Genomic DNA, 27528 nt, shown 5'->3' on the forward strand with positions numbered 1-27528 from the left:
TTGTTCCTAGTTCCTGGCACAGAGCTCCTAAAATCCTTGGAATTTTCTGAGTGGTAAAGGTAATATGAGCATCTTTTGTTTTAATGAGGCAATTCTTGGTGGGCCCCTAGATAGCTTCAGGTGGGCCTGGTCACCAGAAATAGCAAGTCTTGACTGGAAACTTAAAACTTTCAGCCATTACAGAACCTGTGGGGAAGGGACTAGAGATTGAGTGTATCACCAATAGCCAATGCTTTAGTCAGCTATGCTTAGGTAATGAAACCTCCATAAAAATCCCTAAATGACAAGGCTCAGAGAGCTTGTGAGTTACCCCCATGTGCTAGGACGGTGCATACCCCACCTCCAAGGGGACAGAAACCCATGTGTTTGGGAGCCTTCCAGACCTTGCCCCATGACCCTTCTTCATCCGACTATCCATTAACCAGTAATAGTTATGAAAAAAAATTTCAGAGTTTTCTGAGCCATTCTGGCAGCTTATTGGATCTAAAAGTGTGGGATTGGGGAACCCCCTGGCTTTGTAGGCAAGTTGGATGGAGTGTCTTATGACTGATGTCTGAAGTGGTCAGTTGTGGGAGACTGAGCCCTTGAACCTGTGGAGTCTTTTTTTTTTTTTATTTTTTATTTATTTTTTATTTTTTTGAACCTGTGGAGTCTAATGCTAACTCTGGAGTTTGTATCAGAATTGAATTGAATTGTAAGATACCCAGTTGTAGTCAGAGTTCATTGGTGTCAGAAGTGATGTGAATAAAAGCAGCTCAAACATAATTTGGAGAAGCACGGAGTTAAAGGCCAGAGAATTGGAGGCAGAAGAAAGGATATAGTAAGTTGATGGGAAGTGAGTTCAGTGAAGGCTGAGGAAGTTAAATTGATAGACTAGAGCAAGCAGTGGTCTGATAAGGTACCTTAGGATCTAAATCTACAAATGCTGGACCCATGGTGGAACTTTTTTTTTTTTGGTTGCTCTTGTACATTTTCAGTGGGCAGGGAAGGGACATCAGCCATTAAAATGTCACTAAACTAGGAAAAAAAAAAGGCTTGAATCGCCTAGGTAAACATTTTCCTGGTTAGCCAATATATCCATTGACAGAGGTGTTTAAAAGGATTGGAAATGTGTCCAGTTAAGCAATTGCCCATGTGACTCCGGGGCTAGGAATACCTTCCCATCCAGGCCACCTTGTGTAGCAGATGACCAAAGACAAAGTACGGTTTGTTGGCCCGATCTGCTGGATACGAGTGAAATCAGGTGGATAATGAAGAATCCATATTTGCAAAGCAAGGAGAGGACAGGGAAGCATGCAGGGGAAGAATGCCTTTTAAGCCTTCACCGCCAGCCGGGAGGAATTAGCCTGTGATTGATGCTGTCTGAATTGCAGGTCAGGGACAAGGGGGCTGTGCTCAGTGCCATCCCTAAAGAGGGGGAATCCCACCTGGAGAAGGGAAGCAAATCAGAGAGTCGTGCGTTTGTATAACTAACACGAAGGAATTCTATTTGGGCTTCCTTGAACTCATATGTTTGTCTCACTTATTTGTCTGTTTGTCATTTTTTGTTGTAAGGCTGGAGTTTTTTCCTTTCAACAGCTTGGAGTTTTGCATAGTCAGTATTGAATAAAGTACAGACACAGTGCATTGTCTACAATTTGCAGTTTGGATTATTAAGAACAAAAATTTAAGACACAAAGCAATCTGAGTGTACAATATTTTTAGATATGAATAATTGTTTCCTTAGTTGTCCAAAGTCTAGTTTTGTTCAATTTGATTTCTTCGTACTCTTTTTTGTGACTCATTTTTATCAGATCTTTGCAAAACATTGTAGTTATTTTTCTTAGATACAATAATTCTTCCATTCTTGCACTTATATTTCATCAGATTGTGAACAATTTATGCCATTGTAGTGAGGACAGTTGGTAATAAGTGTGAGAACAAAACATTACTCTCAGTGAGTATACAACTTGGGGTGTAGGGAGAGGACCATGTGCTTAGTAGACTGTCCAACAGAGTGTGCTGCCCCAGGGCATCAGTGTGCACGTTTCACAGGGGAAATGGGGAGTTTTGGCTCACTGGGTATCCGATGAGATCTGTGGCAGTATTTGTTATGGTCCTAAACCCTCCAGCTCCTTTGTTTCTAGGCTTTGTAGAGATTCGGAGGTCTTTTGAGACTCTTTCATTTATATATTAATCTTAAACCATATTTTTAATTATTACTAAAAATGAACATAATGGAATATATTAGTAGTTGGAGCTGGTATTAAAGGAGATAATAGACTTTCAAATCAAACTTGTAAGAATTCTCAAATTCATGAGTAAATTTTCAAATGATAATTGAATGTATTTTGGCAGTAATGGTAGGGAGTAATATTACAAATTGATCATTGAGATCTGTCTTTTAAACTTATCCTATAATTAGAGTTTTACTCTTCATATTTCTGTGTGTATAAATTTGTCTGTGTTTGCTTTGTTTTAAAATGTGATACTAAAAATACACAGAAATTGAAATTTAGTCCCATTGCAGTCCCATAATCTCCTCCTATTTTGTTCTGTTGCTAAGCCAGAAATTCACATTTACTAGATTATTATCTATTGCCATGGAAATCGTTTTGTTATATTTCAATTTCACTACAGGAACAAGCAGCAGGAGCTAATGGACCATAAGAGGGAAATTTGTTGTTTAAATAATGATTATCTTTTATATTTGGCTAACATGAAAAGGGGAAAGTACAATTCTTTTGTCACACAGCATGAGAAGGTAAATGGATGAGAGTTAGAGGCAGAATTCACCTTAAGAAAATTTACAGCTGTCTTGTGAGCAGAAATAATATGACCCACTCACAAGGCAGAACTGTTAAAGGTGTCCATACCAAGCTATGTTTCATCAAATAACAAAGGAAGTCCTTGTCGTAGGCTGGGCTCCCCAGAGGTGAACACTGACACGGAGTTTGGTGTGCAAGATGTGTGTAGGGGGTTGTGTGCTGTGGCTGGAAAGGGAAGCTGCAGGATTGGCCAAAAAAGAAAAAAAAAAAAGAAGCCCAACTGTCCGGCAGGCCTGATGAAACTCAGGTAGTATTCCCTGAGGGTTGCCTCTTGTGGCCCCTGCTCTGTCGTGGGCTGTGGGAGGCCCCCTGGGGGGCTCCTGTCTGCAGCTGTAGGAGATTGAATTCTCTGGACCTGGAGCCCGCCTCCTGACCACACTCCCTGCACACAGCAGTGAGCCAGTGTGTCCTTGAAGGCTCATCGGGGAGACACATCTGTCTATATCCATCTTTTTCTCCTATGAGTATCAGGGATATCCTGCAGTTTTATCCTTATGGTATTTATAATTCTCAGTATACATCACCTTTAATCAGGCAAGTGTTCACATTTTTTAGACATATTGACGATAAAAAACCTTTAAAAGGTTTTTTTTTTAAAAAACCAATGTCCTTATTTGGTTTAAGTGTTTTTTGAATTATGTAGGTTGTATTTTGTCTCTAGCCACAGCATATCCTTTTTTTAAAAATTCAGAGCAGATTGTGGCCCTTCATAGAAAGTTGGCTTTTCTTAATAGTATATGAACATTTATAAACAGACATTTTTTAAAAAAAAAACTTTTAATTTTACAATGATTTCAAACTCAGAGAAACATTTCAAGAATAGGACAAAGAGCCAGCATATGTTCTTCACTCACATTCCCCTGTTACTAGTATTTTACTACAGTTGCCTTGTCATATTCTCATTTTTTTCTCTCTCTCTCTTTCTCCCTTATTTTTTACTCTGATACATTATCATTTTGAAGATTTTTCTTTTTCTTTTTTTTTTTTTTTTACTTGAGAGTAAAAATTGCAGACATGATACCTGAGTATTCCTTTGGTACTTCAAGGAGTATTACCTAAAATTAAGGACGTTGTCCCACATAAACCCAATAAATATTAAAATTATGTTACCATCTAATCCATAGATCTTGTTCACAACTCACCAGTTGTCCCAGTGATGTTCTTTATGAGTCCAGAATCCAGGATCACACTCTATGTTTATTTGCCTGGTTTTCTGGTCTTTTTCAATATGGAACTGTTCCTTAGTCTTCTCTCATCTTTCATAATCTTGATATTTTGGAAGAGTTCAGCCAAATATTGCGTCTCTACTTGGCTTTATCTGATGTTTCCTCATGAACGGGTGCAGATGTATTTTGGGCAGGATTACCATAGCAGTGATGCTGTGTTCTTAGTTCATTCATCATGTTAAAACGTGGTCAGGCTTATCTTATACTTTTCTTGTTCCAGCCTTGGAATCACTAAGGAATTCTGGTTCCTTTTAATGGAGAATGACATTTAGACACTTAGAAACCAAGGTCTGGATTCATTCCTGCTAAGTCTTCCCAGGGAATGAAATGAGGAAATAAGGGTTTTATATACTCTCTATCTACGCATATATGTAAGTATCTGTAGATTGATTGATCTATCTATCTAAAGAATATGTTCACACTGATACCTCCTTTTTTTTTTTTTTTTTTTAAATTCTTTTTTGTTTTTATTTATTTATGATAGTCACACAGAGAGAGAGAGAGAGGCAGAGACATAGGCAGAGGGAGAAGCAGGCTCCATGCACTGGGAGCCCGACATGGGATTCGATCCGGGGTCTCCCAGATCGCGCCCTGGGCCAAAGACAGGTGCTAAACCGCTGCGCCACCCAGGGTTCCCCTGATACCTCCTTTTTTTACTTGTAGTTTCCTCTCCACCATTGAAAAACCTAGCTCCCCAAAACCTCAACTGTATACCTGTTTCCTCATTTCCCCCTGTATATAACCAATCTCTCAGCTATGTGGGTCACAACTTTGGCTTGGCTCTACTTCCCCAACCAGCTGATTGATAATTTGGTTTTGGCTTTGCTGGCCATGCCTACTACTTGCTCAGTCTCAGCAAGGGGAAAGGGCCCAGATACTCTTATATTTCCTTTTCTTCTTCTTATTTTTCTGTGGATATAAAGTGTTGCAGTGACTCTGAAAAAGATTCAGCTGAGGAGCTAGTTTTTGGTATGCGTTATATCATAGAAGACATTCCTAAATTAAAAATGGGATTCTCTAATAGTTTAGTCATTTCTTTTTTTTATTTGTTTTTTCAAAATTATTACTCTTCTAAGATGTGAATGACAGGATTTTAGTGCTTAGCTTAAGATTCTGTTATGGGCAATAATAATAGCACTGGGATATGTGCTAGCTATTTCTGACATTAAATATAGTTTCTGAATAAGAAACCATTTATATCGTTAAGGCAGATCTCTCTTTGGTTTCTTTTGGATTTATTTCTTGGCCATTCAATAAGTGATAGCTATTAGCAAAGACAATTTTTGTTGAGCCTTGTTTATTGGTTTGCAATAATGAGAACAGTTGAGTCTGATAATTTTGTGCTTTTATTTTCAAGTAACAAAGTGTTCTTATTTTGTGATGATACTAAGGAAAAGCAGTTTAAAAGCTAGCTTTAAAGGATCCGTAGCTTTGAGAGGTTATAATTTAGAATGGAGGCATGGTGGTCAGAGGAAATGAGCCAAAGTTAAAAGCCTTTTCTGTGCCATTGAATCTGTAACCATCCTCAAAGTACTCTGCACTTTATGTCACAAAAAAGCCTCAAATCCCATGGGTAAATGTTATCTGCAGGAACCTCATCATTTCTGAAAACAGTTCTTTTATTCTTAGAGTGTTTGAACAAGAAATACAAATAATAGTATTTTCTTCTCTTTTTGCAGGACAACATATGGATATAGGGGTTCTTATGCTATTTTTGAATAAGTGCTTTGTGATACAAAGAGCAAAACCAAATTGAAAATTAATGGATGGTGAGACAGAAACTTCAGGTGTTGGGTAAATCTCTTTTGCCTCCTTTCTGAAGCAGGGCTAGGCTACCAATTCTTCTCATCTTTTCTTGTGCAGTTTTATGCTTGATTTTCTTTGGAAGATAAAATACAGTTACTTGTCAGCCAAAAGTTTATGGCATAGACACTTTTGCAAATCGCTTTAAAGGTAGATCTTGATTGTATATAACCTGTAAGGAGCACACAGGGTATGGGTGAAGCATTTGGTGAGCAGTAAATGTGATTTTACAGAGGAGAGGAGTGAGTGAAGGCCGGCTTCGTTCTTGTGCTTTAAATATGTTCACATTTTCTCGTGAGTCTTTTATGACTTCTGCTGTTCTCTTTGGACGTAACTTTAGTTGCCTCTTATCCCATCCCTCATTTCTTTTACTCTGCCTCTCTCCCTGATACAAATTCACTCACACACAAATACACATACCTTCACACTTCACACCTTCACACTTGAATTTAAGTAGTTGGTATGCCTCCAGCTGGAGGCTGCACAGTGCCAATGTCTATAATTGTGTGTTTGTATATACGTATGTGTATTTACACACATGGGGACCATATTCAAATAGTTGACCACTGAAATTACTTGACTTATTGTAGGTATGCAGCTCACATTTGTTAAGCGAATGAATCAATGAGTCCAAAAAGACAAGTGATATTAAGGACTGAAGCGAGCAGGCAAAAGAATGGGCAGAGTCTCATGGAGACATCATTTCTGCTACGAAGATTTCTTTGTTGTAGAGATGGCTACTCCAGAATGATCTAGTACTTATATGGAGCAGTCGTTAGGTTGAGTCAGCTGCTTTACCCCACCTCTCTGAACTGACATTTATTTCTGACTGACAGAAGGTAATTAATTGAACTGTACAGATGCTTCCCTGGAACGGGTAAATCATGCCTTAGATGAAGACCAGTGATCTGTGTATGGGACAGATATGTGTACTTTTCCTTCCTTTTCTGATTGCAGCTCATTTTATGTCTTGTGACAGCCAAGTAACTCAGAGTGGAGCAAAATGACTTTTGTATGATAGAAAACCATAGCAAACCATGCAGGACATTTGCCTTTAAAAACAACAATAAAAGGATCAAACATTCTCTAGTTACCATTTTAACATTTTACAGTTTGGAGTGGTACTGTTAGTCCTGTCAATGAAAATTACCACTTGGCATCTTTTTGGAGTATCTAAATGTGTGGTCAGGGACCCACTTGGGCACAAGATAGTGCTATGAGCCCTGTTCACGATTTTCTGAACTACTTCCTAATGTGCCTGAAATGCTGAGAGCAGGGCACTGCTTCCCCTGCTACTTTTTTGAATGTCAGTATCTTCCTTTTTTTTCTCATGTATAGTTATTTTTATTCCATTGTGTGGCAGCAATGCAGTTCCCCCCTGTTAAAAGGGATCTCTCACCCTGCCAGTAGAGTGATCCCCTTCTCTCTCTGTTGGTTAGTGAGAGGAAAAAGCACAAACTTGCTAGTGAGCAGTGTCCACTTCAAATTCACTGAAACCATTTTCCTCTGTTCATTACTAAGACCTTCAAGACTACTAAGTACAAATTTCAGGAACGAAAAAATTCTTCAAGTGGGTTATTAGATATGATAGAGAACTCAATGAAAATGCATGCATGTGTACACCAAAAGATGAACACAGGTTGTTCATAGCAGCACTCCTCCTAATAGCCCCAGATGGAAACACCTCTAATGTCTATCAACAGTACAGTGAATAAATTGTGGTTTAGTCATTAAATGTGGTATAATCACTCATTGTATAGCCATAGAAACAAATGAACAACTGGTCCAGGTAAGAACATAGATGAATCTCAATGATGTTAAAAGAAGCCAAACACACACACAAAAAATATGTTATGCATTCAATTTGTATAAAGGTTAACCATTGGCAAACCTCATTTTTGGTTTTAGAAACCAGGATAGTGATTAGCTTTGGGAAGGAAGAAGAATGATAACTAAGAAGGGGAAGATTTGTGTTGTAGTTATTGATGTGGGTGGTGGTTAAATAGTCATCTTCACTTTGTGATAAGTCGTGGCAAATAATTATATTTGTTCCGCATGTGTTATGCTTCCATTAAAAACTTATTTAAAAATTGATGTAATTGCCCTCTTGTATGTAATGTCTACTTTATCTGGATGCTTTAAAGGTGCTTTTTTGGTCTTAGTTTTATGTTTGACTATAGCATGCATAGGTGTGATTTTCATTGTAATTTTCCTACTGTGGTTCACTGAGCTTTGTGAATCTGTAATTTCATGCTTTTCACCAAGTTTAGAAAACATACTGCCAATACATTTTTTTTTATTAGAGTTAAAGGAAATAGAGGGAGCACTCTCACCTCCACTTTATACCTTCTGGAAAAGATGGCACTATATATGCATTACTGGTTTTAAGCATATACTTCATTTTATAGCAGCATCTCAAATTTGCAGGTTACTGCCTGCCAGCTGGCCCCATAAACTGAACCAGTTTTCCAGTTTGTTCTAAGTTATTGTCTAGCTTGTCAACTCCTAAGCCACTAACAATTAACCAATGTATGCCCTGACCTCAGGCCATGCCTCCTAACTAAAGTTCTACCCAATGGAAGGGCCACTAATGAGTGGTGGTGTTGTACAATGACCACTTACACCTAGCTTTTGCCAGCTCAATACAGATCCTTTTGTGAAAGAAGAAGACCTACCCTTTTTTCTCTTCCAGTAACTGGCCAGAGAGAACTTCTTATGATGCCAATTTATATGGATTGAAGGAGAAGTGCTGAAGGATTAGGGGCAGGGACTCTAGTAGTCTGAGTCATCTGCTCATTCAGCTTAATTGTGGCCATGTTCCCAGTCTTCTGGAGAATGGATGGCTGTTGGGCCCAGATAGTTGTATGGTTTGGTGAATCAGATAACACCAGTTTATGATGGTAGTTTGATTATTCATATAGTCACTTGATGTCCTGTCATCTGGTGTTCTAGCTCTAGCAGGTACCAGTAGCAAATCACGAGAACAATCTTAATAAGGTCCCCAAGAACCACATGTGATTAGCACTGACACATTGGATTATGATACTGACTGTGCAGTTGTACAGCAGCCGTTTCTAAAGGCACTTTCTGGTTACATGCTTTATCTCATAGGACGCAATATCCTTTCTGCTGGCCTGCAGTGTCTACAGATGTAAGAGGCCCAATGTGAAATTGAGATTCCAAAGAGGACCTGGCTATTCCTGTGGCTCTGCAGTCTATGGCTCTTTCTCTTCTCTGTCTCCTCTTCCTCTTCCTTCTTCTTCTTAAATGAGAATTTAATGTTGGAGAAGGAGGATGCTTAGGGGTTAGCCTCTGGCAAGGGGATACCCTGGCCCTAGTCTTGGGCCAGCATATGCAGAAGCAGGGAGTGCCAGTCCCAGTGGACAGCTGTGTAGCCCAGATGGTTCAGATGCAGGTATTCGTACATGCCATGGTGACTTATGGTACCATCTAAGTGCACAAAGCCAGAGTTGGCATCTAGGAAGTGGGCCTGTGGGTGGCCAGCCAGTGCTGCCTGGACCAGCTCATTCATCTATCAGTTTTTCTCATGAAGTGGGTTAGGATACTGGCCCTGGGAAACAAGCCCAGCACCAAACACTCGGGCCTGCGGCTGCTGTTGCTTCACCAGTTGCACGATGGTCTTGATGCCGCCAGTCACTTGCTCCACTGTGTGCCTGTGGTGGTTAGTACCCACCCAGACCCCTATAATCTTGGGTTGGATTTGTTCCAGCTCCCCATTCTCCACTTGCCAAAGCACTTGCTATGTGTTATCACTGCCAATGCCAAAGTTAAGTGCATGCAGAGGGGAAAAGAGCTCCTGCCAGATCTTGCACTGGTACATTAGCTGAACCCAGGAGTCTCCAATGAACAGTACCTCATGTTCCTTATCTTTGCTGTCAGATATGAACCAATGGTTCAGGGATATTCAGCCTCTGTCACCTTGCACATCCCATACCAGCATGGACTTGTCAGTGCATTCTCCTCTTCACTTTTCTTGGCATAGCAACTCGTGCAGGATCCAACATCTTCTTTTAAGGCAACTTGCTATATTTGAAGGAACATAAAAGCAGTAGAAACCCAAGATTTGGATAATAGTTCAGATTAGAACACCAACCACTTGGCTCTCTTCCTCTCTGTTCATGTCTCTGCTTAAATGTCATTTTTGCCTTTGAGGCCTTCTTTGGCCATCTAATTCAAAACCCCTATTTCCTACCTACCTTGCTTTATTTTCCCAGCAGTACCATTTGGCTACTATATATTTTATTTATTTTATTATCTGTCTTTCCCATTAAAAATAAGCTCCATGAGAACAGAATTGCTTACATCCAGTGCATTGCATATAGAAAGTATTTATTTGGGGTGCCTCAGTTGATTAAATATCCAACTCTTTATTTTGGCTCAGGTCAAGGTCTCAGGGTTGTGAGATCAAGCCCCGTGTCAGGCTGCACGCTGGGCATGGAGCCTGCTTAAGAGTCTCTCTCCCTCTGCCCCTCCCCGCCAAGAAAGTATTTATTTCATATTTGCTGGTGAATAAGGTCTTAATAGAACTCAACCAAATCATCTGAGACTTCATTTCCTCAAGTGTAAAATGGAAATATTTAGAAGTACTCTGTGTGTTGTCATGTACTTTATAAGGGACTTTCCCATTACTAATAATCAAGTTAGAAATTCATTATTTATTAAGCATAATCTATGTACTTCCTAACATATTTTAACTGGTTAAAAAATATGTGTATGAAGTACTCTTCCTGAAATTCTGGGATACCAACCCCAGCTGCTGGCTGTCTTTGGGGCCTTAGGCCCATGGACTGCTTCATGACTCATTTTCACTGCCTGTGCATCTTCCTTGTAGCCTGGCAATTTAAGAGTTCTCATAGCTCCAGGCCAAAACAGTGATTGGCTGAGGAGTCAAAAGATTGCTCCTTAGGTTCTTCTGGTCTGGTCAGTAAGATTAGTTCGGATTGGTTATCCATGATAAAATATCCTTCTAGGTCTCCTTTCCTTTTTCCTTTCTTTTTCTTTGTTTAATTTTTTCTTCTTCCAAAAAAAGAGGGAGGGTGCTGATTAAGGGCTCCTGAGCCCAGTTGCTCCCTACAAAGTGCTGTGGGAATTCAGGGGAAGGAGAGATGAATTGTGGCATAGAGCAGGGACCAGCCTGGATGGACTGCTCAAGTCGGGGATACACAGCTGAATGTTTCAAACTCCATCTGATTTACTAGGGGAGATACAATTGAATAACTAATTAAGGACTTAATAGAGACATAAGCAAGGCCTGTGAGAACAGATGAGGCAGTAATACTTAAATCTAACTGGAGGGTTCAGGGAGGACTCCCTTGGGAAGGTGACATATGAGATAGATATTCATGGACTTGAACATGTTGAAAGCAGAAAGAGAGAGGATTTCAGGAGAGTCAGACTGAGGAAAAGAAAAATGACAAAGAGGCAGAAAAACTTCGTGTAAATTTTAGTTTCCCTTTTGCTAAGGGCTTTTGAGTTAAGGGAGTTTCAAGGTAAGATTTTGATATCTTAATTATCCTCTTTTACCCTTTCTGCCTTCTGTGTTTTCTGGACTGAAGAATGGATTTATAAAAAGGTGTAGGAGCCAGCAGGGAAATAAAGTGCTTCTTCAAAGCTGGTTGAATTTTTGGTAACCTTTAGTGTCTGGCTTTTCCAGTAAGCATTGTTGAACCATGAGGCTTTGGGTTTGGAGGCTTCTCTGTGTTTCCAGTGAGGTTCAATTTCCCTTACCTCTTCAGGTTCAAGTGGAGAAATTGGAGCAGAGAGGGGATGAGGAGCTCTAGGTCTGATTTTTTTTTTAATCATAAAATGATCATGACCTCTCTGCTTGGGGTTCCAGACCCTGCGTAGGCACTCATGCTTACTACCCCAAACCAGAAACTTTAAGAGTAGAGGAGAAGGATTTGTGGGTTTCAGTCTTTAAGGCACGGTAAGTAACTCCACCACATGGCTGAAACTGTGGCTCAATGTGATAGCTGTGACTCTTCCCTTGGGAAGGAGCTAGTGAGGGTTTATGTGGAGAGAAGGAAGGCTCTGTCCCACCCCCTCCACTCCAGGTACACAGAGGTGGAAATCCTAGAGGGACATAAGTGCTCCTCGACCCAAGACAAGTTAGCCCACATTTTCTCCCTCCTTTCTCTTTGAGACTAATGATAGTCACTTCTTACAGGGTTGTGTTTTGTTTTGTTTTTGTATTAGAGCATAGTAAATCATGGGTCATGGAGTAGACAGATGTTGACTTGCCCTTAATGTGATAAATCTGTGCCTTTGGCTTTAGAACATTTGCTGTAAGTATGGATCAGATCCTTGGAACCATAGAACCACATTTGTAGTTACCTATAACCAAAGGAGCCTGGTGATGACTTTATAGCCTGGGTAATATTTTAATACAGAAAGAGTTTTTACTTGCATCTGAATTGATTGTCATCTCTTTAGCCACATTCACTTCCATCTTTGTGGAAGAGCTGCTCTTTCTCCTGTTCAAAGTTGCCTGTGCTCCTGTGTTCCAGGTCTTCTCTTTCCCCAGCAACTTTGGCTTTTGTTCCATTAATTATTTCTTGCCTTTTGAACTATCCCCTCTGCCTTGATTGCTTTTCTGAGCTTTTGAACATGTTCAAGTCTCTCCCGAGTCAAAGCACAAAGATGGAAGCACCTTACACCCTCCCTTAAATATGTGCTCACTGCTTGATCATTCTTTTATTCACAAGTAAGTTTTTAGAAACAGGTGTCTCTACCTGGCCTCTCTACTTCCTTGCTTCCCCTGTGTTGTACAGCCTTCTCCTGGATCACTTTTGTGAAGGTCGTCAATCTCTGACTTGCCAAATGTTAAATGTTTTTCAGTGCTTCTTTGAAACCACTCTTCTTACTGGTTTCTATTGAATGTTAGTTCATTAAAACATACTTCTCTTTTGGTTTTTGGGACTCTCCTCTTTATGGGTTTCTCTCTTTCATATCTGGCTACCCTCTGTTAGTGGACTTGCTCTCTACCTTCCTCTCCTTTTTAGTGTCCTTAGTGTTCTTCCTTGGATCCTGGCTCCTTACCCCTTGTGTAATCAGAGCCCCTCCTAAGGATTAGCTGCCAATTATTATGCCAGTTATATATTAATAACTCAAAACTTTCAAGCTTTACCCTAGACCTTTTTCCTGACATCCAGTTGCTTTCCAGATACTCCATTAAATATCTTGGAAGATAGAAGAAGGTAAATGGAAGAATATCCAACCATAAGATGATAGACACATGTGATGATAATAGAACTGTACCTGCTCCTTTATTTGCTATTTCGGTGTGTGGAACAACCTTGACTCCATTTCTTAGCCCAGAATGTTGATAAGCATTTCAGACTTCCATTTAGTTCATGATACCACAACCAGCATAGTACCTGCCGTATCTGAGGCATCCAGTATTATGTTTGGATGAATGAATGAATGAATACATAACTTTTTCTACCTCATCCCTTACATCCATTCAGTCACCAAGTTCTGTCCCTTCTACTTGGTTTTCTTCTCTTGAAATTTTCTCTCCTATTCCTCTTCATTCTTACTGTTCTGGGCTGTCATCTTCCCTCACTTTGGTTATTTCAGAAGCTTAACTTTGGCATTATCACTGCTAGTGTAATTTCCTCCCTCCACTTTATCATCTCCACCATTACTGTCCAATTGAAGCATCTATGTAGTTTTACATATTCTATTAGCCACATTTAAAAAAAGTGATACTGATTTTAATAATGAACTTTATTTGATCCAGTGTATCCAAAATATTATTTCACTATGTGGCCCTAATCACATTTCAATGTCCTCAACCTATATATACCCTATTCTCTTTGTCAGGAAGCCTCCAATTCTTCTACTGAACAAACTTCGTCTTAGAGTACCACCCGAATGCTGTTTCCTTCATGAATCCTTCCTTGAGTTATTTAGGCAACTTTCATATACATGTGGCTTTCAAGGATTTTTTTGCCATACCAAGTAAGAGGCATATTTTACATTGTAACCAAGGTGTGTGTGTGTGTGTGTGTGTGTGTGTGTGTGTGTGTGTCTTCCTTATTTTTGTCTATAACTATACTCTGTATCTAAATTTATACCTATAAGACACTGGAACAGAAGTTCAAAGTTGTTTTATTTCATGAGGTACATTATAGTGTTTAATATTTTATTACATTATCAAAAAAAAAAAACAAAAAAACAAAAACAAAACTGCCTGAAACTGCCCATATTGATTCTAAGGCTCACAAAATGAGTCTGAATACCTACTTTGAAAAACATAGGTCTGTACTAGTGGCAGTTTTACACGTAAGTCTATTACTGCATTTACCAGGTTGCACAGATTTTTTTTTGGCATATATCTGCTCTCCCTAGACTGTATATCTTTTTTTTTTTAAATTCCTTATTTATTTGGTGACAAGTCCAATGCCTGGTGCAATGTGTGTGCTCAATATATATTTATTGATTGACTCAAGTTCAGAAGAGCTGTTCACGTGGCTTCAAAGGCATCATTTTAACCATCAATATTAATTAGCTACAACAATTTGTGCAGTATTGTTTAGGCCTGGCTGACTGAAATACAAGCACCTGGGTAATAACAAGGTTTTCTTTATTCCCAGATCTACTTATATCTGAATAAGGAGTTCAGATTTGTTCTCTTATTCTGGCAACATGGAAAATGGATAGCAGTGAGAACAACTTGATGTTTTGCACTTAGAATCCACTCAAATACTTTAGAGAAACACATTCTGTTACTTTTTATGAAAGGAGTTTGTACTATAAGGTTAGCAATTTATGCCTAGTATTTAAAAAAATTTCCTGATGACATGATACAATCTCAGAGTAGATCAGAGATAAACCAGATGGCTCATTTCTAGACTAGTTTCATTGCTAATTAAAGGGCTAATTTTTCTCTCACAAACTCCAGAGTGTGAATATATTTATTGTCAAAATACTCAATAGCTGGACAAGCTAAATTGGTTCAGGAAAACCTAATTGGGTATTTTCCATCTTGCAAAACTCGGGTGCTTATATGTAAGAGAGCCTGGGGAATAGCTGTTAGTAAAGGTATTGATTACAAGTCTGCCACTTTTTAATAGCTGTGTATTAACTCAAGAAGTTGGATTTCAAGGGACTGAAATTTTAAAGAAAAGTAAAAATCTCAACATTTAGAACTCATCCTTTCACTTCCACTTAGGGGAATGGTTCTGCCTTTATTACATTCTGTAAGCCTGTATGAAGATGGCCACACTAGAAGATTGCTCTCACACTGACGAAAGATCATTATCTGGCTGGAGCATACTCTAGGAGTCAATAAATATATAATATGCCATTTCAGATTCTTTGAAGATATTAAGTATAATCTCATTTTGAATGTAGGAGGTGTTGCTTAATAAATATTTAAAAACTCTATTGGCAGGGCCTTAATGTGACAACTAATAAATATACCATCGAATAAGTGTTAACAAAAAGACATATTACTGTGAAGTGCCTTCAAATTATTTACGTGAAATAATAAGGTATCACTTTTTCCTAACAAATAAATTAGTGATGCCTTAATGCTTTCATGTAAATTTATGTTGAGGAATACAGACAGAACAGAAAAGTTTTTGATGGAAGTATTTTTACCCTCTTCTAGTAATTTACTTAGGATTTTTATTCAGATAATTTATGATGCTAAATTATCTGCAGAAAAGAGTTGCTACTTGCAATATATATATGAATTTTGCTTTTTACCTAGACTTACTTGTATATGTATGAATGCTGTTATGAATGTTAGGAAATATTTAACTGAGGTCCTGACTTAGAAAGTTGCTATTTCATCTAAAAATTGCAAATTTGAACTGACCTGCTACTTATTCTTACTTCTTAAAATGAGTTCCTGTTTATGTGATGAGCAAATAGTTTGCATTTACATGTTAAACAATTTTGTTATTCAGAGTTTGATAATATGTGCCATTTTGATATCATTGGACTTTTCCATTCTTGAACCTCAAAGCCTTCAGATATATATTGTTACTATTAATTATCATTTGAGAAAATGACTGGCATTTCCACTTGCCTTTCAGTATGGTTACGTTCCACTGTATTCACATGGTAAGGGAACTTTGCTTTTTGGCTCAATGAAATATCAACAGTGTTTTTCTGAGGTGTAGCCATCTACTGTGAGATTGTTTTAGGTGCAGTGTTATGAAATTTTATTTCACCTTGTGAGCATCATGGCTTATCTTGCCATTGTGCAATGACTTGTATTTAAATACCTATAATGACTCTAATCCTGGAAAATGGAATAATAATTTATATACTCTCATTAGATAGCTTCTTTGACAAGACTATAAACTTTCATTTATCCGTTTAAGTGGGAAGCTGACATTGTACATGGTCTTTCTTTTTTTAATTTGTTATTAAAATATTTTTTATTGGAGTTCAAATTGCCAACATATAGCATAACACCCAGTGCTCCTCCCTTGAGTTATTTAGGCAACTTTCATATACTTGTGGCTTTCAAGTACACTTGGGGTGGCCAAGTGCCCCCCTCATTGTGTACATGTTTTTTTCTTATCTCTAATATGACTTTTTTTTTCACTGTAAGGTTTATGAGAAGCTTTCAGTGATATTTTACTTTTTAATTCTGGTTCTCTCTTACTTTGTATAGTTGCCACATATCTTGTTCTTCAGTTAATAAACAGCTCATATTCTACTGTCTCATTAGCCTTTCAGTAAATGGGATTCAAAATGATCTCATTAGCCTTTTGATAAATATCATTTTAATTAAATATGCATAAATATGGAAAGATCTGTAACAATGTCTGTAGTAATTACAATGTATTTTATATTATTTTGCCTTATTATGGAATTGTGTACCTATTTCTGATGCAGAATAATTACACCATTAGGAGTCTATACTAACCTGTTTTTTGTGTTTATAAAGATCACAAGTAGGTGGCTTGAATTAATTTGACTTCACCTTTATCACAGTGCTAATGGAATTGATAGTGTAAGTTCTTCACCTGTATGAAGAAGCAAAGAACTTGAGTTTAATAACTGCTGATTCAGAAAATCGATTTGTTGCTTGTGGGATTTTCTTAAGTATAGATGCTTTAATGCAATTAAGTTTTAATGTATAAAAACTCTTTTACTTTAGTTCTTCAGCTACTCATTAAAATCATTTTTATGATATTCCAGAGATATTGGTTAAGAAAGGCACCTGAGAGAGAGAGAGAGACCTAATTTGGATCTTAGATTTGGCATTGACTGTCACAGTCAATTGGGTGATTATGGTAATACCCGCCTCAAAGGCTCATTTTTTGAGAAATAATTGAGACAGTAAGATTTACGAAGTACTAAGTTTACTAAGTACATTTTTATTATCATAATAATAAAGGTCGTGAACTTTTTCTTCCTAAATATATTTCAGTTTGCTGGAAATTTTGTTGGTTAATATTTGCATTGTGATAATTACAAAATATAGACTAAGTGAATAAGTATACCACTGTAAATTTTTTTTAACCTCTTGAAGGCCAGTGAAAAACATTACATAGTTCACATTTAATAAAGTTGATTTGAATTTGCATGGTTTCAACTGGTATGGGATGACTGTTACACAAATTTGCTTGTTTCCTGGTATATAATTATTTTATAATTGTTCTGTATTATCTGCCAAAGTAAATTTTAAACAAAAATTGATTAGAAATTATTTTTCAGCTTTCTCTTACATGTCTAAAATTAGGTAAAAAAAAATTTTTAACCACCAAATCTGTTTAGTAAGTGTTTGTTAGATTTTAATCTTTTTTAACCTGATATACTTTTTAAAATTTATTTTAATTTAATTTATTTAAATTTTGTTAATTAACATACAGTACAATATTGATTTCTGGAGTAGAATTCAGTGATTCATCACTCATATACAGCACCTGGTGCTCATCACAAATCCCCATTACCCATCTAGCTCTTCCTTCCATCAACCCTCGTTTGTTCTCTATCATTAAGAGTCATTTATGACTTATTTACTCTCTCCTTTTTTTCTTTTCCCCCTTTCCATATGTTCACCTGTTTTCTTTCTTAATTTGACACATGAGTGAGATCAAATGGTATTTGTCTTTGACTTACTTATTTTAATTATAATATACTCTAGCTCCATCCACATCATTGCAAATGGAAAGATTTCATTCTTTTTGATGGTTGAGTAATATTCCATTCCATAATATATATATATTATATATCCATTCCATTCCATAATATATATATAGTATATATCCATTCCATTCCATAATATATATATACACACACACATATATATGAAGATATTAAGTATAATTTTAATATTGGTGCATAGAAATGCAACAGATTTGGTGTGCTTGGGTGGCTCAGCCGGTTAAGCAGCTGCCTTCAGCTCAGGTCATGATCTCAGGGTCCTGGGATTGAGCCCCCTTGTTGGGCTACCTGCTCAGCCGGGAATCTGCTTCTGCCTTTCCCTCTGCCCCTCCCCGCAATTGTGCATACTCTCTTTCTCTCTCTCAAATACATAAATAAAATCTTTAAAAAAAATATGACAGTAGAACTAGAATAGTTAGATATTTTTCACTTACAATAAACTCAAATACTTTAGAGAAACACATTCTGTTGCTTTTTTTGAAGGGAGCTGAAGCTTGTACTCTGAGGTTAGCAATTTATGTCTGGTATTTTAAAAACTTTCTTTATCCAGCAAGGCTGTCTTTCAGAATAGGTGACATAAAGAGTTTCCTAGACAAACAGTAACCTGATACACTTTTGATGGGTACTTTCTAGTCCCCTTGATTTTAAAAGAAAAATGGATAAATAAAACAATTAATTATTCATGAAGCAATAATAAAATCAGTTATGATACAGTCATACTATATATAGTATTATAATGTTAAGACATTTATATATGTGCATATGTAACTATATGCATAGAAAAATTGTATTAGGATTCATAGCAAATTGTTGATAGAATTATTTTTACAGTAGGGATTGAAACAATATAATTGTTGAGTGTATATCAAATAGAGTTTCATGATTGCAAGCAACCCAAACTGAGAGATGATCTAAGCAAAAAAAGAGTAATTTATTGAATAAAGTTTGGGTGTATCACACAATTGAAAATTGAGTTGAATAAGTAGGCCTCAGGAAGCCCAGAAGTAGAAACAGTTCAGAGTTAAGTGACAGTGATTTGTGAGCAATTTCTATGGCAGGAGTGGGGTTTGAAGACTTCCTGTAACTGATAGCCTTACTACAGTGACATAATAAGGAGGTGAGGTAGGGGGATGGTGGTGGATGGCAGTTCACTAAGAGAAAAGGGTACTGTTCATGAAGAGCATCAGAGATTTCTACTATAGCATCACAGTTTTCTTTCTTATTTTATGTCTTTTTAAAAAATAGCTTTGTTGTGATTTAATCCATACACCATATGATTCACCCATTTGAAGTGTATAATTCAGTGGCATAGTTTTAGTCACAAAATTGTACATTCATCAGTATAATTAATTTTAGAATACTTTCATTACTCCGAAAAACGAACCCCATATCCTTTAGCCATCAACTCCAAACCATCTCTCTATTCTCAGCCTCTATTTTTCACTCATCTTCTGTCTCTAGATTTCCCAATTTTGAACATTACATATTAATAAAGTTATACAATATGTAGTCCTTTGTGACTGACTTCCTTCACTTAGCACAGTATTTTCAAGGTTCATGAGGTTGTAGCATATGTCCATAATTTATTCTTTTTTTATGGTGGAATAATATTATTCCGTTATAGGGACATACCATGTCTTATTTATCCCCTCATCAGTTAGTGGACATTTGGATTCTTTCCACCTTTTGCCTATTATGAATAATGCTGCTAGGAACCTTCAGCTACAAAATTTTGTTTGGCTACCTGTTTTCAGTTCTCTTAGGTATATAGTTAGGTATGGTATTGCTGGATCTTATGGTAACTGTATTTTAAACTTTTGAGGACCTGCCAAACCGTTTTTTAGAAGTGGCTGCACCATTTCACAATCTCACCATCAGGGTAGGGAAGTTTCTGTTTTTCCACATGCTTATTAACATGTTAAATGTCTTTTTGACCATAGCCATCCTAGTAGTGTGTATGAAGTGGTATATCATTGTGATTTTGATTTGCATTTATCTGATGGCTAATGATGTTAAATATTTTTGTAAATGCTGTTTGGTGTTACGACTTTTTCTGCATTTCATAGTTTTTTAAACTAAAAACATGTCAGAGTTTTTCACTTTTTCCTTACCATTGCTTTTCAATTTTTATAATTTTTGGTGAGAGTTTAACAGAAAGTTAGTTAATCATAATTTTTCTCTGAGCTGAGTATTATGACATTAAAAATAAAAGGACCTTAGAGAAGGTAAGTAATTTGCTCAAGTTGCATAGGTTTGGAACCTAGGCCATTTTAAATCCAGTGCCTGGTTTCTTAAACATGACACTGTAATGTATATTAAATCATATATGTTTTCAAGTTTACTCTATTGCTGTTGCCTTTATAATCTTACAGAAACAAAGACTCTTAAATTCAAAGGGAACTGACAGTTCATCAAGTGTTACTTCTACCCAATGTAGGTAATCTGTCCACAGGTTTGCTAAGGCCTGGTTGTTTAGCCAGGATTGTATATTGTTTTCCACCTACATCAGAATCAACTCAGTTGTTTGTTAAAACTGCACATTTCCAAGTTTCACCCTCGACTTCATAAACAGGCCAGTTGAGTATCCCGCCTAGGAAACAAAATTTTAAGTGAGCAGGTTGAGAACCACTTCTTCGGTGGCAGATATCTCACCAGACCATTATTTTGTTTGATGCTTTTCATGTTTCCTGGTAGCTTTTATCATTTGATCTGCCTCTACTCTACAGCAGCACTCAATAGGCATATTCTCTTTGATGCTTGGCAAATATGGCTCTCGAGTGCTGATAGAAAGGACTTTTAGTCTGTAGTTTCCATCCTGGGAGTTCTGCTGAGTTAATCATTCAGTTAAGAATCTCTTGCTCAGCACCTCCTGAATAGGTGGGAGACAGCACTGCTATGCATAACCTCTGCTATGAAAGAGGCAAAACTCTGTTAGGAATTTTAAGCATTAACCAAAAATATTCAAGTCTATTTAATCATGATACCATCTTTGAAAGTACGTGATGTGAAAATTTCATATTTTCTTTTCTCTGAAGACAGAAGTGCAGTCTTAGAGATAATAGTTTTACTTGATTTCACGTAAGAGGTATTCTGAACAATGTGATAGCTACTGCCAATATCAGATGCAGTGTCCAGTGTCTTTGCACAGGCGATAACCCCTATACTCTGTTTTCTCACTTGGGTTACCAAGCTAGGAGAGAATACTATTAAAGGGTCAGACTCATGTGTTCAGGCTCTATTAGCTTTTGATTTATGACCCAAGCCATTTTACTTATGTCTTTACTTGTCTGACTCTCAGGATTTGATTGTCCTTTGGTTTTAATTTGATGAGAACTGTATGGATTGCTTTCTTAATACTGTGAAAAAATGCAAGGAGCTTTATGATAACTTGAACATCAGATGACCTGTGAGTGCTAGATAAAAGGACAGTAATAATGTGGAGACAGCATGGACTTGGAAAAGCTAATTTTGTAGAATTGCTAAGTCTTGTTATTTTTTTTAGAATGTTAGATTTTCCCCCCCTGAGAACTAGCTCATCATTTCATTCTATAGCTTTTTCTCAGGCATTCTCTTAGAGGCCTTTATGTTTTTTGTTTTTTTTTTTTAATACTGTCATCAGCCTAGTCCAGGACCTTAGCAGCTGCAGAATGATCAATAGTAGGAAAGGTTAAAAAGGTCAGATGTGAATTTATCACACAAGTATTCTCTTGATTTATGCAAATGCATTGTCAACAGGTTACCAATTTGCATTATTCAGTATTCATTTACAGGCACTTATGACACTGTCAAACTCAAGCATGTGAGCAATTTTTAAAGACTGGCTTATACCTGGTAGTTCAAAGCAGTTCCCATTAAATAATTTGAAGTGACTATGATAAGGCTATGATAAGGGTTTCTTTTTTTTTCCCTTCTCTCAGGAACCGAATGGGGTCTTTACTGAAGACGAAAGGGTCAGAGCAAACCTAGAATCAGAAAGAAGTGCTTGGCATTTTTTTCCTCCATTGTTAACAAAGTAGGTACAGGAAAGCATTTTGAAGCTTTGCTTTGATTCAAAACAGTGTTTTCTAAAACATAAGCCATTCTTGTCCTTAACTTAAAAATAGGCTCATTTAAATCACTGATGTATTTCTCTACGTTCTTCATTCATTCTTAGGAGGCAGGTGATTTATGAACTACTGTACTCAGCAGAAGAGAAATTAACTTGGCACAAAATATGTAGGATCAAATCTGTTTTCATATATATATGTGAAATATATATTTTATATAGTATTTTCACGAACCTATTTGTCTCTTGCAGGAACTTAGAAGCACTAGCAAAGGTTATAATTGAAGTTGTCAATAAAAACAGACGTATTAAAGTCTACCCTAGAGCAATTTTGCAAGTGGCTGAACCTGGAGCAGCAAGGAACCAGGAAAGGGAATCCTGACTATATTGCCTCCTTTCCACTTTGTCTTACCTTGCAGCATTGAAAGACCATTTTCTTTCCTTTGCTCAGTATTTTTCTCAATTTTATGTTTTTACCAGCTGGTATTTGCCAGGTACATTTACAAACATTATCTCATCCAGTTTTCAAAGCAGTTCTCCTAAGATTGGTGGTATCAGCCTTTATTCCAGCATGTTGTATCCCTTAACTCTATTATAGTAACTTTTCTGACAATCTCTGGTATTTTTTCTTTTTACAGAGAAAATGTGTTTCCTTTCTCTGACATATAGTTTCAGAGAAATTTAAGAAATACTCATTAACAACCAACCACTCTATGGAAGGCATGCCATTACACTTTCCCTATATATGATCCTCCCCGCCACCACCCTGCCACCTCATAATTTATGCCACTTTTCAGTGTTTGGGGTAAAATCACTTAATTCTCTGTAATGATTTATGGGTATTTGTAAGAATATGATCTATGATGTCATAGTACTTGAAACAGGAAAACAAAACTGATCAGAAATTCTGACTGCTTAGACTTTTCTTTCTCTATTTTGTTTCCCTAGTGTAGAACCAGTGTCTCTTAATATCCTGGCTCACTCATAGTGTTCATGACTTCTTGGATAGACTGGAGGGGGATGGCTATAAACTTAAATATCCTTAGATAATCCCCACATACCTTCCCCTAACCACCATAGAGTTTCTCCTATTAAAAACTTGTATTAGTATGGAACATTTGTTATAATTGGTGAGCAAATATTGATATATTATTATTAACTCAAGTCCATAATTTACATTAGGGATCACTCTTTGTGTTTTACAGTTTTATGGATTTTGGCACATGTCCACAATTATAGTATCATACCTTGCTGTCTTAAAAATTCCCTGTGCTCTACCTATTGCTCCGTCACTCCTTCCCACCCCACTTTCCCACCTTGTGAACCCCTGTAGCCACCAATCTTTTTGTTGTCTCTGTAGTTTTGCCTTTTCTAGAATGTCACTTAGTTTGGATCATACAGTGTGTAGGCTTTTCAGACTGGCTTCTTTCACTTAGTAATAGGCACTTAAGGCTCCTTTATATATTTTTTTTTTGTATCCTTAGAGCTCATTTCTGTTTATTGCTGAATAATATTCCATTATATCGATGTACCACAATTTGTTTATCCTTTCCCCCATTGAAGAATATCTAGTTGCTTCCAAGTTTTGGCAATTATGAATAAAACTGGTATAAACATTTTTGTGCAGGTTTCAGTATGGACATATGTTTTGAACACATTTAGGCAAATACTAGGATTGTTTATACCTTTTTAACACTCAGAAAATTAGAATGCTTATGAATATTTTAGAGTCTTAAAATATTCCATATCAAAGATAGAAAACATGCTCATTAAAATGATTATATGTGTTTGGCTCTGAAATATGCATTGTGGACAATGGAAACTGTCAGGTTTAATCTGATCGGTAGTGAAATGGAATAGAGAGGCCTGGCAAAAGTTGGTCGAAACAGGCTTTTAGTGGGACGCGCTCTTGGGCGAGGTTCCGCGGCCTGCAGGGGAGGGAGAGAATGGGAAGTCTCACCCAGGCAAACTGCAGGGGGGCTCTATAAAGAGTTCTCAGCGGGAAAGTGGGGGCAGGGTGGCATTCCAGTTAGGGCAAGGGTTACAGGTCTTTGTAAGCTAAGTTAGGGTAGGGTGGCAAGGCCTCAGAGGGAATTTGGAGATGGGGCAGCAAGGCGGCTTATTGGGAGGTTGCTGGCCTGGGGTCAGCTGTTTTGAGGTTCCGTCTCGCCAGCCTAACAGAAACCTTTTAGAAATAATTAGGAAAGCAGTTAATTTTTGAATTTTTGAAATTGAGAATGTTTACATTTTATATGAAGAGTTATTATAGAACTAAAAAGAGGCCAAACTAGCTCTTTTCAGAGCAGTGTTCCAGATTGACATTCATAATTTTTGGTAATGTTTTTGTGCACGGAATATGTTAATTCTATATATTATGAGTCCAATCCCTTCCTCACACCCAAAAAAGTAAAATCTGTGAAGTCTGGAAAAATCCCATCATCTTTTTTTTTTTTTTTTAATCTTTTGGATAGTCCTTCACTGAACAATGTGAAAATTCTCCCAGTATGCAGAAGATACAGCAGTTAACAGAAAAAAAGACAAAAATCTCTGCTCTCATGGGGCTTGCATTTTAAATAGAGTTCATAGTGCATCAGATGTTTACAAGCAGTCATAGAAAACATAAAGCAAATATGAAGGGGAATGCGTCCCTGGTGACTTTGGGGTTGTCTCAATGCTCACAGGGCTCTGTGGGAATTAGGTATGACCTGCGTCTGGGGCTTCCCTGAACGCTAATGAGAAAGGGAAGTAAAGATGAGTTCTGCTAATCCCTGGTTGTCTAAACATGTTAAGGTTGTAAGCATTGCTGAGGGAGAGGTAGTGATGGTTGTCAGTTTTCAATGCTGTCCCTGCCTGTGTATATGCTGAAGAGAGGTGGTCCTATCTAGAATTCTTTGGCCTGTCTGATTTATGCTGATGGAGGCCCAGGAGCCAGAGGAGGTGATGTCTGTTTTTTTTTAAGATTTTATTTATTTATTCATGAGAGACACAGAGAAAGAGGCAGAGACACAGGCAGAGGGAGAAGCAGGCTCCTTGAGGGGAGCCCGATGCATCAGGACTCAATCCCAGGACCCTGGGATCACAACCTGAGCCAGAGGCAGATAAATCCTCAACCACTGAGCCACCCAGGTGTCCTCTTTTTTTTTTTTTTTTTAAGATTTTACTTATTTATGTGAGATAGAGAGCGAGAGAGAAAGAGAGTGAGAATGAGCAGGGGAAGGAGCAGGAGGAGATGGAGAAGCAGACTTGCCACTGAGCAGGGAGCCTGATGTGGGGCTGATCCCAGTATCTGAGATCATGACCTGAGCTGAAGGCAGATGATGAACGGACTGAGCCACCCAGGTGCCCCGAGGAGGTGATGTCTTATCCAAAGTGTGAAAGCCCCAAGGGTCTTTTGTGCAGGTACAAGCTGGGTCAGGTGTAGGTGAGTCTGGACTGTGTATGCCACTCGTGTATCCTTTCTCTGCTTTCCTTGTCATCTGCTTCATTCCAAAGTGACTCTTGTCACCTCACAGCTATGCATTCTGCCTGGCCATTTACCCACAGAAAGAACAAGAAGAGATGGGTGTCCTTTCTTTCATGAGTCTCTAATAGTTTCTTATGGAAGTAGTCATAAAACAAGTTTATCCCAAAGTCTTCTTTGCCGTGTTTTGTTTTGTAGTTTGATTGCAACTTTTACAGATGAGGCCAGAACAGAGCTGTCAGGCTAGCAGTTGTGCAGCGCTTCTGCCCCTCTCTGGTAAAATTGGAGTGCTGAAGCTTTGGGAAATACTTGCCAGGGTGATTGCTCTCTCATCCAGAATTGTGGCCATTTGTTAATGTAGTCTGAGTTTCACAGTGTGAAGATGATCCCTTATGGTTGACTAGCTGAAGTCCAAGATGTTTTGCAGTGCACATTTGATGCTGACTGGCTCAACATGCAAAGTAGGTATTTCACAGTGTGTTTTGTTTGTATAGATGTTTATTTTGTTTGGCTTTAAAGAGTCATTTCCCAAGCTGAGCTTGTTTATTCTAAAACACATTACACACATACCCACCTCTTCACAATATTTTGAATTTTAAATTTGTAGTATATGCCATATATACTTGCTTCCTGTATCTTTAAAGAAATGGCCTAACTTTGTGGTGTGACTTGTGAGTTAAGTTTCTATACATAAGGTCTCTCTGGTGAGACAATATCTTTGGTTCTAAACAGCCCGTGGATGCCTAACAGTTATGGTGTGTCTACAAAACTGTGTGGTATGTCATGGTCCTCTTTTTTTTTTTTTTTTTAAAGATTTTATTCATTTATTTGAGAACGAGAGAGAGCGTGAGCAGGAGGAGGGGCAGGGGGATTGGAAGGAGAGGGAGAAGCACTCCCTGCTGAGCAGGGAGTCCTATCTGGGGCTTGATCCCAGCACCCTAGGATCATGACCTGAGCTGAAGGCAGACCCTTAACTGACTGAGCCATGCAGGTACCCCTGCTATAGTCCTCTTTTAAAGGATGACTTATTCATATAGCATCAGGTTTTTTTTTTTTTAATCATGTGATTCCATCATCTTTATTATTGATTATAGAAAGGCAGACAAGATACACAGTCATTGAAGGCGCTGGGCTTGAGAACTCTGTTCCACAGGGTTGCTCTATATAGGAGACTGGCACAATCCATAGGGTTGCCCTATACAGGAGAGTGGCCACAACCCCACTTAGGAAGACCTAAGGAGAGGGGTGTGATGCATAGAATGATGCAGAAGTGCGCAGAATTTCTGAGAGAGGCTGGCAGCAGAATCCAGGAGGCTGTCGCAGATGTGAAGAAGGCATTGCCTTCAGACAATGGGAAAGGGCATGCCAAGAAATGAGTAGCTTAGTAAAGGAGAGAGCACACGGAGAAGAGGGGTCCACGCATGGAAGACCGAGTTGCCACGGGCCTCCTCCTGTCACTGTATATTATGAGAACAGGTGGATTCTGTTCTACCTCACCTCATCTCATATCCTTTCAACACTCTGAGTTTCCTGACATACTCAGAGTGAGTTTATTTCTTGGAGCTGCCTGAAATTGCTGATGTCTCACAGTTGCTTATTGAATAATAAATCAGTTTTTGAAAAGTGATAATATATAACTCTCAAATAAAGACCTTGTATAATAAAATAGTTCATCTAGAACATGCTGAAAAGTATTAGGGAAGTGGAATCTCTGAAAAGGAAATGAGATTGTAGGTTTTTGAATTTATTTTTTCATACCATGTACAAATTTTATGTATCTTTAAATAAAGCTTGCCTGGTTGTAGCTCTCAAGAAACTAATAGCTTAAATGAAGAGGAAAAGATGTCTGTATACTAAATTGGTTTAAGAGAGCTCGTTAACATGCTGCCTTTTGTGTGAAGTTGCTAAGAAGCACTGATTCAATGTGGATTTAGAGAAACCTATCTTGAGGTGGTGTTGCCAACTATACCTCATCTGTAAATTTCTCTTTGTATGTTAATGTTCATAGTTATTTCAGTTTTCCCAGTGTTAAAT

At 37.8% G+C, this 27528-nt stretch overlaps 1 protein-coding gene and 1 pseudogene across 6 annotated transcripts in view; one reads left to right on the forward strand and one right to left on the reverse strand.

The window, feature by feature from the left end:
- The window catches only part of IMMP2L (inner mitochondrial membrane peptidase subunit 2), an 847197-nt gene that overhangs the window by 148642 nt on the left and 671027 nt on the right, over positions 1–27528 (forward strand). The window lies entirely within an intron of this gene.
- On the reverse strand, positions 9135–9797 carry LOC140608517 (platelet-activating factor acetylhydrolase IB subunit alpha1 pseudogene; annotated as a pseudogene).

The sequence above is a fragment of the Canis lupus genome, chromosome 18, assembly GCF_048164855.1.
Source record: "Canis lupus baileyi chromosome 18, mCanLup2.hap1, whole genome shotgun sequence".
NCBI lineage: Eukaryota > Metazoa > Chordata > Mammalia > Carnivora > Canidae > Canis > Canis lupus.